This window comes from Schistocerca nitens, chromosome 3, assembly GCF_023898315.1.
Source record: "Schistocerca nitens isolate TAMUIC-IGC-003100 chromosome 3, iqSchNite1.1, whole genome shotgun sequence".
NCBI classification, from domain to species: domain Eukaryota; kingdom Metazoa; phylum Arthropoda; class Insecta; order Orthoptera; family Acrididae; genus Schistocerca; species Schistocerca nitens.
This window is the reverse complement of record NC_064616.1, coordinates 347,231,824-347,246,190: the sequence shown is the minus strand read 5'-3', so window position 1 is coordinate 347,246,190 and position 14,367 is coordinate 347,231,824.

Here is a 14,367-nt window from a genome sequence, read left to right as displayed (position 1 = left end):
TTACTCATAAAAATTTGTCTGTAGTCTTGTACGAAATGTTTTCACAATTTTGGTTTGTTTTCTAGTTTTCTAGATGTATAGCAATTCGTTACGAAAGATGGAAGAGTTTGATTTTTACTTAGAGCATTAATGTTCGATTTGCACTTACAGTACTGCCCTGGCTGCACATTTTTCTGTGTTCGGAACTGATGCCCTTAACGTGAATTTACTTTGTCTTCACCACAGCATATTTACTTGACGTAAAATACGACGAAATACTCCAATACAGTTCGATTACCATCTCGTAACTGTTGGACCTGGTGGTCTACCGGCACAGTGCGTGGTTGCAAATCGAGAACCGCGCGATCGAATCCCAGTTGAACCAATAAATTTTTCACTCTGCGTTTTATCCAGCCTTCACCTCTAAATGATATGAGGAGTCGGTAGAAACAACATGTTGTGCGGATTCCACGTTAAACTGCCGATTCCCTTCCCCGGTTGGACAACTGGTATACGTTAATGATAAGCAAGTCACCAAAGTGCCGTCTGATTGAAAGACTTAAACGAGGGCACTGAAATACGCGAAATTTATTGGTATTATTACACTGTCGAAACGCAGTAATGTGACCACGTGTTAAAATCCCGAATAAACTCCTTTTGCAGCATGAGATGTACAGGAATAGAGTCAATGAGGTAATGACAGTGATAAGAAGCCATTCCGACTGCAGTACTTGTCCAGCTGCGATAGAATTTTATCGATTGAGGATCCGTGGCACAAACTACTCGATCGAGATGACCCCTCAGATTCTCGATTGGGTTTAAAGCCGGGAAATTTGACGGTCAGGGAAGTACGGTAAATTCATCCTAGAGCTTTCAGAACCACGCACATACACTGCGAGCTATGTTACACGTGCATCTAAGGGTGGATATGGTCCCCAAGGATAGGTGCGTACTAGGGTTGATCCATTGTGCCTTTCAGATTGACGAGATCACCCAGGGAATGCCGCGAAAACATTCCCCACACCATTACGCTCCCTCAGGGTTGCAGGGCGTTTGCTTTCAAACGTTACACGCCAATGAAAATCTGTCCGATGGGACATAAAATGTGATTAATATGGAGAGGCCACCTGTAGCACTCAGTGGACTTTCAGTTGTGGTACCGGCGTGCAAATGCAAGCTTTCAACGCCAATGAACAGCAGTCAGCATGGGTGCAGGGACCAGGTGCCTACTGCGGAAGCCCATACATTGTTGAGGAAACATTGGTGGCAGCCCTTGGTTCGCCTGGGCAGTCAGCTGCACAAAAGTTGCACATCTATTCGCCAGCACTCTTATCTGCAGCTATCTCTCACCTGTGCCGCCTACTGCCCGTAGTCCAACACACTTGCCTCGGAGCCGGATTAGAATACCGAGATTTTGCCACGCACGGTTTACTTTACATACAGTGGCATTTGAAAAGATTACAGATCTTGCCGTTTCGGAAATGCTTCCACCTTTGGGAAGAAAGCCAACGATTATGCCCTGTTGGACGGCACATAAATCGCCCCTTTTACGCATTATGACAACGACTTCACTGTTTCCAGCCTCCCACCTCCCCCCCCCCCCCCCCGCCCATTCATCACCTACTAATGCTATCACCTGGCGACTATGAGTATTTACACGAAAACAGGAGTTGGTCACATTAATATGACTGGATCTATTATTATTATTATTATTATTGAAACTTCCTGGCAGATTAAAACTAGGTGCCGGACCGAGACGCAAACTCGGGACCTTTCCCTTTCGCGGGCAAGTGCTCTACCGTCTGAGCTACCGCAGCACGACTCACGCCCCGTCCTCACAGCTTTGCCAGTACCTTATCTCCTACTTTCCAAACATTACAGAAGCTCTCCTGTGAACTTATTAATAATATTTCGTTGTTGTTCAGTTGTCTTTCGTGTGTGTAGCGTTGCCAGGTTACTTGCTACAGTTAACTTTTCTTTGCCTTTGCTAGAGTCGTCTTTCAAGTTTGCAGGGGCCACTGCTATTTGGCGCTATTGGACTGCGACACTACTGTTCTTTCAAAATGTGCCGTTTGTTACTCTTAAAACTAACAAGGAGAGCTCCCCAGCGGTGGGATCGACTTTTTGAAACCAAATAAGCGGTAGTGTAACTCAAGATTCCCCGTATGCATCCAGGTGGGCCTTCGATTGCAAGAAACTGACGGAAAAGATTTCGGAATTTTGCGTGATGCTACATAGCGCTAAGGAAGTCTTATTCCATAGTCTGGTTACGTGTCATAATGGTTAGGATAGAACCTTAACCATGCCTCGTCAGGTGCAATAATTTTTTTATTTTTAAATCTCTATCGAAATGACTTTGATGCCTATTTTTACTCAATTTATTGGTTTAAATGTAATTTCTTTCGCTCTATTCCTTTGTCACATCGTTTTAAGCACCGTATGAACTTTTTCATTTGTTCAATTTTTTTTATATCATTCTTCTTCCAATCGGAATTTTTGTGAATGTGTATTTTATTATACCTATCTGTTTGACTATTCAATTATTTCAAAACTCCGATATATTAATTAAAAAACAAAAGACGAAATAGTCTATATTGACTGTGCATTAGTGTGAAAAATGGATTTTTCATTACAAGACGTGTCTTTTTTTGCATGGTAATCGACATACAAATATTTAAAACATAACCCAAATTCTTGCTGCACTATGGAAAAAATAGTGTAGATGAAGATTTAAATGAGAGAAGGTTTTATAAGTAAAATAAAAATCAAGCCAAGTGAGAAATCGATATAATGAACACAATAACGTAGACGAAAATACGGGGTCATAAAAACAGGAGAAATTAAATCGGAATTGAGACATGAAGATAATTAAAAGTTCACGAACAAATATTTCCAGTGGAGAAGGGATGATAAGAAAAATTAGACCAAATGAAGAGGTTCATATCATTATTGAATCACGTGACCGAGGAGTGGAAGTAAAAAAATATATTTACATCAATTGAATGAAAATGATTATCAATGTCACTTCGATAAACACCTAAAATAGATTTCTTTCTCCGGCGAGATTCGAACCCCCAACCTCATGCATGTGAAGCTAGTATCCTTTCCATTACCCTCACAACCAACTAATGTCACTCAGCTTTCTTAATGCTACCGAGTGTCACACAAAATTCAGAATTTCTTTTCTCGTCAGTTACTCGCAAACGTGGACCCACCATGAAGAGTGGCCGCAGTGTCTTAACCTACATAACCGTACAGATGGTTTCAGACGAAGTGTTACTTGCAGAGGAGTAGGATAATGAGCTATCGGCCTGGCAATTGAGTTGGAGTTTGGCCGAAGCAACTTTAGGCACGAAGGAGATAATGATGTGTCCCTCCGAGAATAATTTTGCCTGGGCTGTAAGCGGCGCACATCTAGCGTTTACAGAGTTGCCAGCTACATCTCACACCGGAAATATTATTATTAAGCCCAGTTTCCACAGCAGCGAATGGAAGCGAACGCAACCGTATGAACATTTGCAGACCACTTTCCAGTATTCACTACCTTTCGTCTACGAGGTCTGTTCAAAAAATTCTGGAACTTCTCTACGCTAACTTCCACTTATTTGTATATGATCTCCCCACGACTGATACACCGCTCCCAACAACGTTTCCACTTCCGGGAGCAGACTTGGATCGCCTTTCGCTGGACCGCGCGTCTACCGTTACAAATCTTCGTCCTCTCAACTTGGTTTTCAACTTTGGAAATAAAAAAATGTCTGCAAGGGCCAAGCTGACCTGACAAGCTTATTTTTTCATCGTTGAGAACATTTGCCTACCCATTGTGAAGACTGAACCTTGTTCTCAACGTCATAAGTGCAGACACGTCCCATCACCAGTTATAATTTTCTTAAGGAACATCTCGTTCTCATTTGGGTGAGCCGAAAGCTCTTCTCAGATTTGCGAGGCGGAGGTCTTTCTGCTCTTGACTCATGAGCCGTGCACGAATTTGGCGGCAATACTATACATTCCAAGATGCTGTATTAGGATTTCACGATACAACTGCAATGTTACATTCTTCTGCGATCTCTCTGACAGTCAGTCTTCGTTTAGCACGCACAGTTTCGTTGACGTTCCTGACACAAGCGTTGCTGGCAGAAGTCGAAAGACGTCCTGAACGGGGGTCGTCTTCCGTCCGGCCATTTTTAAAACGTGTGAACCATCCGTAACACCGAGTACGGCTTAAGCACTCATCACCATAGGCTTCCTGCATCATTTGGTGTGTGTCTGTAAAGGTGTTCTTGAGTTTAGCTTTTAAGTTCCTATGGGGGCAAACTGCTGAGGTCATCAGTCCCTAGGCTTGCACCCATGCCCGAGGGAGGACTCTAGCCTCGGACGGGGGGCAGCCGCACGAACCGTGGCAAGGCCCCTAGACTGCGCGGCTACCCCGAACGGCGGTTTGCTTGAGTTTCACGCAAAATTTATTGCAGGCGCATTGCTCCTCTAACCATCCCCTCTCAAAGTTCGCCAACTGTGCGACACAACGTTCTACTCAATACAGCACTGAACAATAAGCTAACAGACATACAACAATGAAACTTCCCGCAGTTACACATTAAGCACACGCTTGTGCAGGGATGTCAACTGCATTTCGCCCCAACACGCCATTGGCGCGAAATTACGAATGTTCCGAAATTTTTTTCAACACACCTCGCGTAATCAAAATTTAGGGTATGTTCTAGAAATTTTGCAAGTAGGCTTTCTCGGGATAGCTTACGTGTATCTTCAGGCATCTGCCAATTTCTTCAGCTTCTCTGTTACATTCTCCTGTGGGCCAAACAACCCTGTAACCATTCGTGCTGACTTTCTTATGAACAGTTCAATATCCCCTGCTAGTCGTATATGGGACAGGTCCCACACACTAGAGCAATATTAGAGTATGGGTCACCCCAATAGTTCGAAAAAGATCATCTTTGTGCACTGATTATATTTCCCTTTAATTCTAACAATGAATTACAATCCGCCACCATCTTTACCTTTGACTGAGACAATGTGATGGTTCCATTTCTTACTTGTTTTTGAGTCATCAGTCTTCTGACTGGTCTGATACGACCTACCATGAAGGACGTAGATGCCAAGTACTACTCTGATGAAGAAGTTGGCGCAGGTGAGGTTCTGCGACAACCTCTTCATCTCCGAGTATCATTTGGCACCTACATCGTAAATTGTTTTCTGTGTGTATTCCAATGTCTGTCTTCCTTTACAGTTTTTGCCATTTACAGATCCCCCTACCACCTTGGAAGTGATTCAGTGATGTTCTTTCATCCTGTCCCTCAGGGTTTTCTAAATATTCCTTTCCTCCCCAATTGTAAGGAGAGCCTCTTCATTCTTCACCCCATCAGTCCACGTAACTTTCAACATTCACTCCTACCGCCACATCACAAATGCTTCGATTCTCTTTTGATCTGATTTTCCTGCAGTCCATGTTTCACTACCATACAATGCCGTGCTCCAAAGCATATATCCTCAGAAATTTCTTCTTCAAAACAAGGCCTATGTTTGATGCTTGCAGATTACTCTAGGTCAAGAATGCCATTGCTGGCCCGCTTTTTACGTCCTCCTTTCTCTGTCCATCATGGTTCATTTAACTGTCTCGGTAGAAAAATTTCTGAACTTCATCTACTTCGCCGGCCACGGTGGGCTAGCGGTTCTAGGCGCTTCAGTCCGGAACCGCGTGACTGCTACGGTCGCAGGTTCGAATCCTGCCTCGGGCATGGATGTGTGTGGTGTCCATAGTTAGGTTTAAGTAGTTCTAAATTCTAGGAAATTGATGACCTAAGATGTCAAGTCCCATAGTTCTCAGAGCCATTTGAACCATTTTGAACCATCTACTTCGTTATCACCAATGTTAAGATTCTCGCTGCTCCCGTTTATGCTTCATCTCACCACTTGTGTCTTTGATTTACCCTCACCCCAAATTCTACACTCATTATATTGTATATTCCATTCATCAGATCCTGTAGTAATTCACTTTCACTGAGGACGATAATATCAGCAAATCTTGTCACTGATATCCTTTCACCCCATATTTCAGTCTGAATCTTGAACCTCTGTTTTATTTTCTTCGTTTCTTCTTTGATGCGTAGATTGAACAGTAGAGGTGAATGACTATATCAAAGTCTTACTCCCTTTTTAATCCTTGCACTTCGTTCTTTGTCTTCCATTCATATTCCCTCTTGGGGCTTGTGCGAATATTTTACCCATCTCTCCCTAGAGCTATTTTCTTCAGAACTTCGATCTTGCACCATTTTACGTTGTCGAACGCTTTTCCAGGTCTACAAATCCTATGAACGCGTCTTGAGTTTTATTCAGTCCTGCTTCCATTTCGTATCCTTACAATGGGTTAAATGGTTCAAAGGGCTCTGAGCACTATGGGACTTAACATCTTAGGTCATCAGTCCCCTAGAACTTAGAACTACTTAAACCTAACTAATCTAACGACATCACACACATACATGCCCGAGGCAGGATTCGAACCTGCGACCGTAGCAGTCCCGCGGTTCAGAACTGCACCACCTAGAACCGCACGGCCACCGCGGCCGGCCTACAATGGGTTACACCGAGGTATTTGTGTGAGTTGACCGATTGAAAATGAGAGTTATTGATGTTGTAGTCATAGGATACTATGTTCTTTCGTTTTGTGAACTGCACAATTTTAGGTTTTCGAACATCTAAAGCCAGCTGCAAAAACATACGAAATTCTGTTTGAGTCTTCGTACAAAAATGCATTGTTAGAAAAACAAACTAAACCATGAAGGGACAAAATATCAGTAACGAACAACGTAGAATCTCTACGGCTAATCTGGATTAAACTGCACCATCATCTTCAGCAACAACCAGGGCACAATCCAAGGAGGGATCTATGCCCACATGGATATTCTGCAAATCACATCTAAGTGCCTGGCATAGGGTTTATCGAATCACCTTCACAATTGTCTATTATTCCAACTTCATGTTTTGAACTGCCCAAGGTGTGATGCCCCCCATGAACCATGGACCTTGCCGTTGGTGGGGAGGCTTGCGTACCTCAACAACACATATAGCCGTACCGTAGGTGCAACCACAATGGAGGGGTATCTGTTGAGAGGCCAGACAAACGTGTGGTTTCTGAAGAGGGGCAGCAGCCTTTTCAGTAGTTACAGGGGCAACAGTCTGGAGGATTGACTGATCTGGCCTTTTAACACTAACCAAAACGGCCTTGCTGTTGTGGCACTGCGAACGGCTGTAAGTAAGGGGAAACTACAGCCATAACTTTTCCCGAGGGCATGCAGCTTTACTGTTTGGTTAAATGATGGCGTCCTCTTGGGTAAAGTATTCCGGAGGTAAAATGGTCCCCCATTCGAATCTCCGGGTGGGGACTACTCTAGAGGACGTTGTTATCAGGAGAAAGAAAACTGGCATTCTACGGATCGGAGCATGGAATGTCAGATCTCTTAATCGGGCAGGTAGGTTAGAAAATTTAAAAAGGGAAATGGATAGGTTAAAGTTCGATATAGTGGGAATTAATGATGTTCGATGGCGGGAGGAACAAGACTTCTGGTCAGGTGAATACAGGGTTATAAATACAAAATCTAATAGGGGTAATGCAGGAGTAGGTTTAATAATGAATAAAAAATAGGAGTGGGTGTAAGCTACTACAAACAGCATAGTGAACGTATTATAGTGGCCAAGATAGACACGAAGCCCATGCCTACTACATTAGTACAAGTTTATATGCCAACTAGCTCTGCAGACGAAGAAATTGAAGAAATGTATGATGAGATAAAAGAAATTTTTCAGGTAGTGAAGGGAGACGAAAATTTAATAGTCATGGGTGACTGGAATTCGACAGTAGGAAAAGTGAGAGAAGGAAACATAGTAGGTGAATATGGATTGGGGCTAAGAAATGGAGGAGGAAGCCGTCTGGTAGAATTTTGCACAGGGCATAACTTAATCATAGCTAACACTTGGTTGAAGAATCATAAACGAAGGTTGTGTACATGGAAGAAGCCTGGAGATACTGACAGGTTTCAGACAGATTATATAATGGTAAGACAGAGATTTAGGAACCGGTTTTAAATTGTAAGACATTTCCAGGGGCAGATGTGGACTTTGACCACAATCTATTGGTTATGAACTGTACATTAGAACTGAAGAAACTTAAAAAAGGTGGGAATTTAAGGAGATGGGACCTAGATAAACTGAAAGAACCAGAGGTTGTATAGAGTTTCAAGGAGAGCATAAGGGAACAATTGACAGGAATGGGGAAAAGTAATACTGTAGAAGAAGAATGGGTAGCTTTGAGGAATGAAGTAGTGAAGGCAGCAGAGGATCAAGTAGGTAAAAAGACGAGGGCTAGTAGAAATCCTTGGGTAACAGAAGATATACTGAATTTGATTAAAGGAGAAAATACAAAAATGCAGTAAATGAAGCAGGCAAAAAGGAATACAAACGTCTCAAAAATGAGATCGACAGGAAGTGCAAAATGGCTAAGCAGGGATGGCTAGAGGACAAATGTAAGGATGTAGAGGCGCATATCACTAGGCGTAAGATAGATACTGCCTTCAGGAAAATTAAAGAGAACCACTTGTATGAGTATCAAGAGCTCAGATGGAAACCCAGTTCTAAGCAAAGAAGGGAAAGCAGAAAGGTGGAAGGAGTATAGAGGATCTATACAAGGGCAATGTACTCGAGGACAATGTAATGGAAATGGAAGAGGATGTAGATGAAGATGAAATGGGAGATATGATACTGTGTGAAGAGTTTGACAGTGCACTGAAAGACCTAAGTCGAAACAAGGGCCCGGGAGTAGACAACATTCCATTAGAACTACTGGCGGCCTTTGAAGAGCCAGTCCTGACAACTCTACCATCTGGTGAGCAAGATGTACGAGACAGGCGAAATACCCACAGGCTTCAAGAAGAATATAATAATTCCAATCCCAAAGAAAGCAGGTGTTGACAGATGTGAAAATTACCGAACTATCAATTTAATAAGTCACAGCTGCAAAATACTAATGCGAATTCTTTACAGACGAGTGAAAAAACTGGTAGAAGCCGACCTCGGCGAAGATCAGTTTGGATTCCGTAGGAATGTTGATAACACGTGAGGCAATACTGACCTTACGACTTAGCTTAGAAGAGAGATTAAGGAAAGGCAAACCTACGTTTCTAGCATTTGTAGACTTGGAGAAAGCTTTTGACAATGTTGACTGGAATACTCTCAAATTCTAAAGGTGGCAGGGGTAAAATACAGGGAGCGAAAGGCTATTTACAATGTGTACAGAAACCAGATGGCAGTTATAGGACACGAAAGGGAAGCAGTTGTTGGGAAGGGAGTGAGACAGGGTTGTAGCCTCTCCCCGATGTTATTCAATCTGTATATTGAGCAAGCAGTAAAGGAAACAAAAGAAAAATTCGGAGTAGGTATTAAAATCCATGGAGAAGAAATAAAAACCTTGAGGTTCGCCGATGACATTGTAATTCTGTCAGAGACAGCAAAGGACATGGAAGAGCAGTTAACCGGAATGGACAGTGTCTTGAAAGGAGGATGTAAGATGAACATCAACAAAAGCAAAACGAGGATAATGGAATGTAGAGGAATTGAGTCGGGTGATGCTGAGGGAATTAGATTAGGAAATGAGACACTATTTGGGGAGCAGAATAACTGATGATGGACGAAGTAGAGAGGATATAAAATGTAGACTGGCAATGGCAAGGAAAGCGTTCCCGAAGAAGAGAAATTTGTTAACATCGAGTATAGATTTAAGTGTCAGGAAGTCGTTTCTGAAAGTATTTGTATGGAGTGTAGCCATGTATGGAAGTGAAACATGGACAATGAATAGTTTGGACAAGAAGAGAATAGAAGCTTTCAAAATGTGGTGCTACAGAAGAATGTTGAAGATTAGATGGGTAGATCATGTAACTAATGATGAGGTATTGAATAGGATTGGGGAGAAGAGAAGTTTGTGGCACAACTTGACTAGAAGAAGGGATCGATTGGTAGGACATGTCCTGAGGCATCAAGGGATCACAAATTTAGCATTGGAGGGTAGCGTGGAGGGTAAAAATCGTAGAGGGAGACCAAGAGATGAATGCACTAAGCAGATTCAGAAGGATGTAGGTTGTAGTAGGTACTGGGAGATAAAGGAGCTTGCACACGATAGATTAGCATGGAGAGCTGCATCAACCCAGCAGTCTCAGGACTGAAGACTGCAACAGGAACAACACAAGGTGTGATGAAGACTAAAAGGAGTGTCACGGAAGACTGTATTAACTGTGATAATTGCTCCCAACAGTGGCATGAAGAATGCACAGTTTATGAAAGTCATGGTGCATTTTCTTGTTATTGGTGTTAGTGCGTACTCTTACCAGACGATGCGGCTACTAGTACGAACGAGCAGTGTCATATATATAATGACATTTAAGGTTTGGATTAAGAGTTACTCTGGTAAATGTTGTTCCTAAATAAATGAGCAATGGTTTGCTATTTGTTTATTTTAACTTTCTCATCAACTAGAAATGACCGATTAAATACTAAGTGCATATTCCTTCCTGACTTTCCCCTGCAAAGGCAAAGTGATGAACTATTCGAAGTTTGTAGGAAGAATTTTTGTAGTTTCATGACTTTAGGTTGGCACGACTGAGATGAGCTGAGAGCGGCTGCCAAAAAAATAACTTTTATTTATAACCTTAATGTTGCAATTAACAATGACGTGTCCGGTTGAAGTTTCCACATTAATTGAGCAACGTTCAGCGATGAGTTTTCCCTTTCAGAAGGTGGAAAACGGCCAAAATATTTTCTCTAACGATTTTTCAGTATGGTCGAAGCTGTACGAACGACGGAAATTTTCGATAAATACGTAGGACAGTTCAAAAATCTAACTTCAGTGACGAATGAAAAACGCCGTGGCCGGCCAATTGAAGTGTCACCTCCTTCGCTTAAAGCCGGTCCTGACGACATTACTCCTGATGGCCGACGTGTTTTATTAGAACTGAACAGCAAAATAGCTGCAATAGGTAGTGGCACAGTTAGTAACGTTGTCAGTGACATGCTCAAGTACAGCAAAACAAGTCCAACGTGGGTCCCGAAAGAATTTGTGCCAGACCAGGATTAGCACCCGAGTCCCTTGGTTACTAGGGAGAGGCAATAATCACTGTGTCCGAATTACGCAGTGGGCAACATAATTGCACGAACTGCCCGAGCATGCCGTTCGGCAGATCCAAATTCTCAATTTCCCCATAGACTGCTAATGCAGTGCTGCTTGAACATTATCCTCCTCGCCTTAATTATACAGTATATGGCCAAAAAAAACAGACGCCGAATATATACAAACTTGGCCTTACGAACATTGCAGACACACGTCACACTTCAAAGAATTGACCAATACGTTGCATTGTTTACTATAGACCACGAATAAAGTAACGTAAAAAAAAGCTTTGCGTCTATTGAGATCATGATTCCGAGTTAAAAAAAAAAAAATAATAAGTCGCCTAAATATTACAGTTGCTGTCGAAAGAGGAGAACCACTATTTTCCCACAAACGGAAATATAGGTAAAATTACGCTTCTATTTCGGCTAGTTTCGGCGGTTACTAAAAATTTTAGTGAAAGTTACATAGTGGACTCTCCCCTCCCCCACCAGAAACGTAGTTTTCGTGACTGTTGTGCGACTTTTGTAAACAGCTAGAGAAAGTGTGTTAAATATGGTGCGGACGGAAACACTAGGCTACGCTATAGGGCAACCTGCTCGCACAACGTTTACTCGGCATTCATAATCGTTGGCATAAACGACTCTCAATCAAATTACCCCCTTCCAACCTTAGATCTCGGGCTACACTACCCATCGGCCTGTCATCACAACCAAAATTTCTTTGCAGTGGTTGTGGGGGGGGGGGGGGCGGATTTCCTGTCTCTCTCTCTCTCTCTCTCTCTCTCTCTCTCTCTCTCTCTCTCTAGGCAAAACTGTCAGTTATTGTAGATTGATTGTCAGTCTCGACTACAAGATTTACTAATGGTAAACACTTTGGAGACGACTCATAATTTTAGAATAGTCCTCTTCGTCTTACTTGGCATAAATTGTTCGCTGGCGTCCCAGCAGCTAGCTCCCTCAGTGTCTGCTTCTGCCATCGCACCACGCCAATCTGTTGTTGTCCTAGCAGACCGAACGCACCGCACATCCGACACCTTCGGAACCACTCACTGGCCAGTTAGCAATTCAGCCGATCACTGTTTACATCGAGAAAGAAAAACTATGCAAAGATGTACACTCAAATGGCACGACTGAGTAGCACACACACAGCAATATCTGTGGAATGCACATTGACACGCGCAGAACGAAATTCTCCTCGCGAACGTACAGCGTCTCCGAAAAACATCTCCGGCGTTACGGCCAGGTTCTCATTCAAATGAACAAAAATTGGTACATTCGGAAATTTTTTTGAGACAATGAAAATACATTCGAAGGATCTGTTTGGGAATTACGAGTGATCATACTATGAGCTTTATTTTAGATTTTCAGTAAAAAAAAAAGAACAAAATGGCGCCCGTAGTTATGATTTGATCAAGGTCCTGCGAGTCTGAAGTACGCAGACTGCGTGCAGTGTGGCCCCTCAGATGTTACCTGAAATCAAAAATGGATAACATCAGTTGATACTACATTAAAATTATGGGAGCTCATACTTCTCTGAAATTAAACATGGATAACATCAGTCGATATTACATAAAATTTATGGGAGCTCATACCTAACCGCAATGAAACAACCTTAAATTTAACGATACGGTGCAAATTCGAACTTTGAGTTCGATTTTTTGGGAGTTTGTTTCACTCCTTATGCCTTCACAAAAATTAGTTAATATTAACAAATGTCATATATTATAGATATAAGCTCCTAAGAAAGGTCAGAGGTAGAAGTTAAGAGATTGAACCACTTTTAGTTTATGCTGCATACCGTTCTGAGAAAATCGTATCTCGAAAAAAAAAAAAAACATGTTCAAAGTTTAGGGAAATCTTTTAGTTATATTATTACCTCGATTTGCATGAAGTGAGTGTTACATATATATTTTTAATGTCGCTGACCACGAATCGGAAGTCAGATTTTCAATATTCAAAACCGCCAATCCAATACGGAGGGCACAGGATTATGTTTTGACCAATTTCTACCAAAAATGCATTTTCGTTATTTACGTTTAATCTGGAATTCAAGGAGTACTTATCAACCCTTCCTCTAGCCCGAATTGTTCTTAGATAGCAATTTCCTGTTCTTCTTGGCAGGAAAAGCCGATCTGTCTAACCTGGATATGCAGCACTCGTTATTCGTCAGTATTTTCGGCGAGTATGTTTGCATGCATTCTGCAGTGTGAATCATTTTGAGCACGTGCGACGCCTGACGAGTTTTCATCTACATCTACATGGATACTCCGCATATCACATTTAAGTGCCTGGCAGAAGGTTCATCGAATTACCTTCAGAATTGATAATTAATTGAAACCCTCATGTGCCGACAGGTTTTGTTGATACAACCTCGATGGGGACAGCTGAAAATGTGTACCCCGAGGTACATCAACACCTGTCGGCAGCTGAGCGTTTCAATTAATTATCATTTATTCTAGATACGCTGCACGGTCATCAGTGGTACCTGTTCTTTCGGGAACAGTTACTATCTTCATATACCTTCACAATTCTCTATTATTCCAATCTCGTATAGCGCGCGGAAAGTACAAACACCTATATCATTCCGTGCGAGCTCTGATTTCCCTTATTTTATCGAGGTGATCGTTTCTCCCTACGTAGGTCGGTGTCAACAAAATATTTTCGCATTCGGAGGAGGAATTGGTGATTGGAATTTCGTCGCAACGAAAAACGCCTTTGTTTTAATGATGTCCATCCCAAATCCTGTATTATTTCAGTGACACTGTCTCCCATATTTCGCGATATAATGTGCTGCCCTTCTTTGAACTCCGACAATCCTACCTGGTAAGGATCCCACACCGCGCAGCAGTATTCTAAAAGCGGACAGACAAGCGTAGTGTAGGCCTTCTACCTGAGCAAGCGTTTCCGACTCAGGAGTGTCCCATGGCAACCGCCTGTCTATGGTAAGCTCCTATGAGACCAAACTGCTGAGGTCATCAGTCCCTAGACGGCCGGTGTGGCCGTGCGGTTCTAGGCGCTTCATTCTGGAACCGTGTCACCGCTACGGTCGCAGGTTCGAATGCTGCCTCGGGTATGGATGTGTGTGATGTCCTTAGGTTAGTTAGGTTTAAGTAGTTCTAAGTTCTAGGGGACTGATGACCTCAGATGTTAAGTCCCATAGTGCTCAGAGCCATTTGAACCATCAGTCCCTATGCTTACCCACTACTTACAGTAACTTAT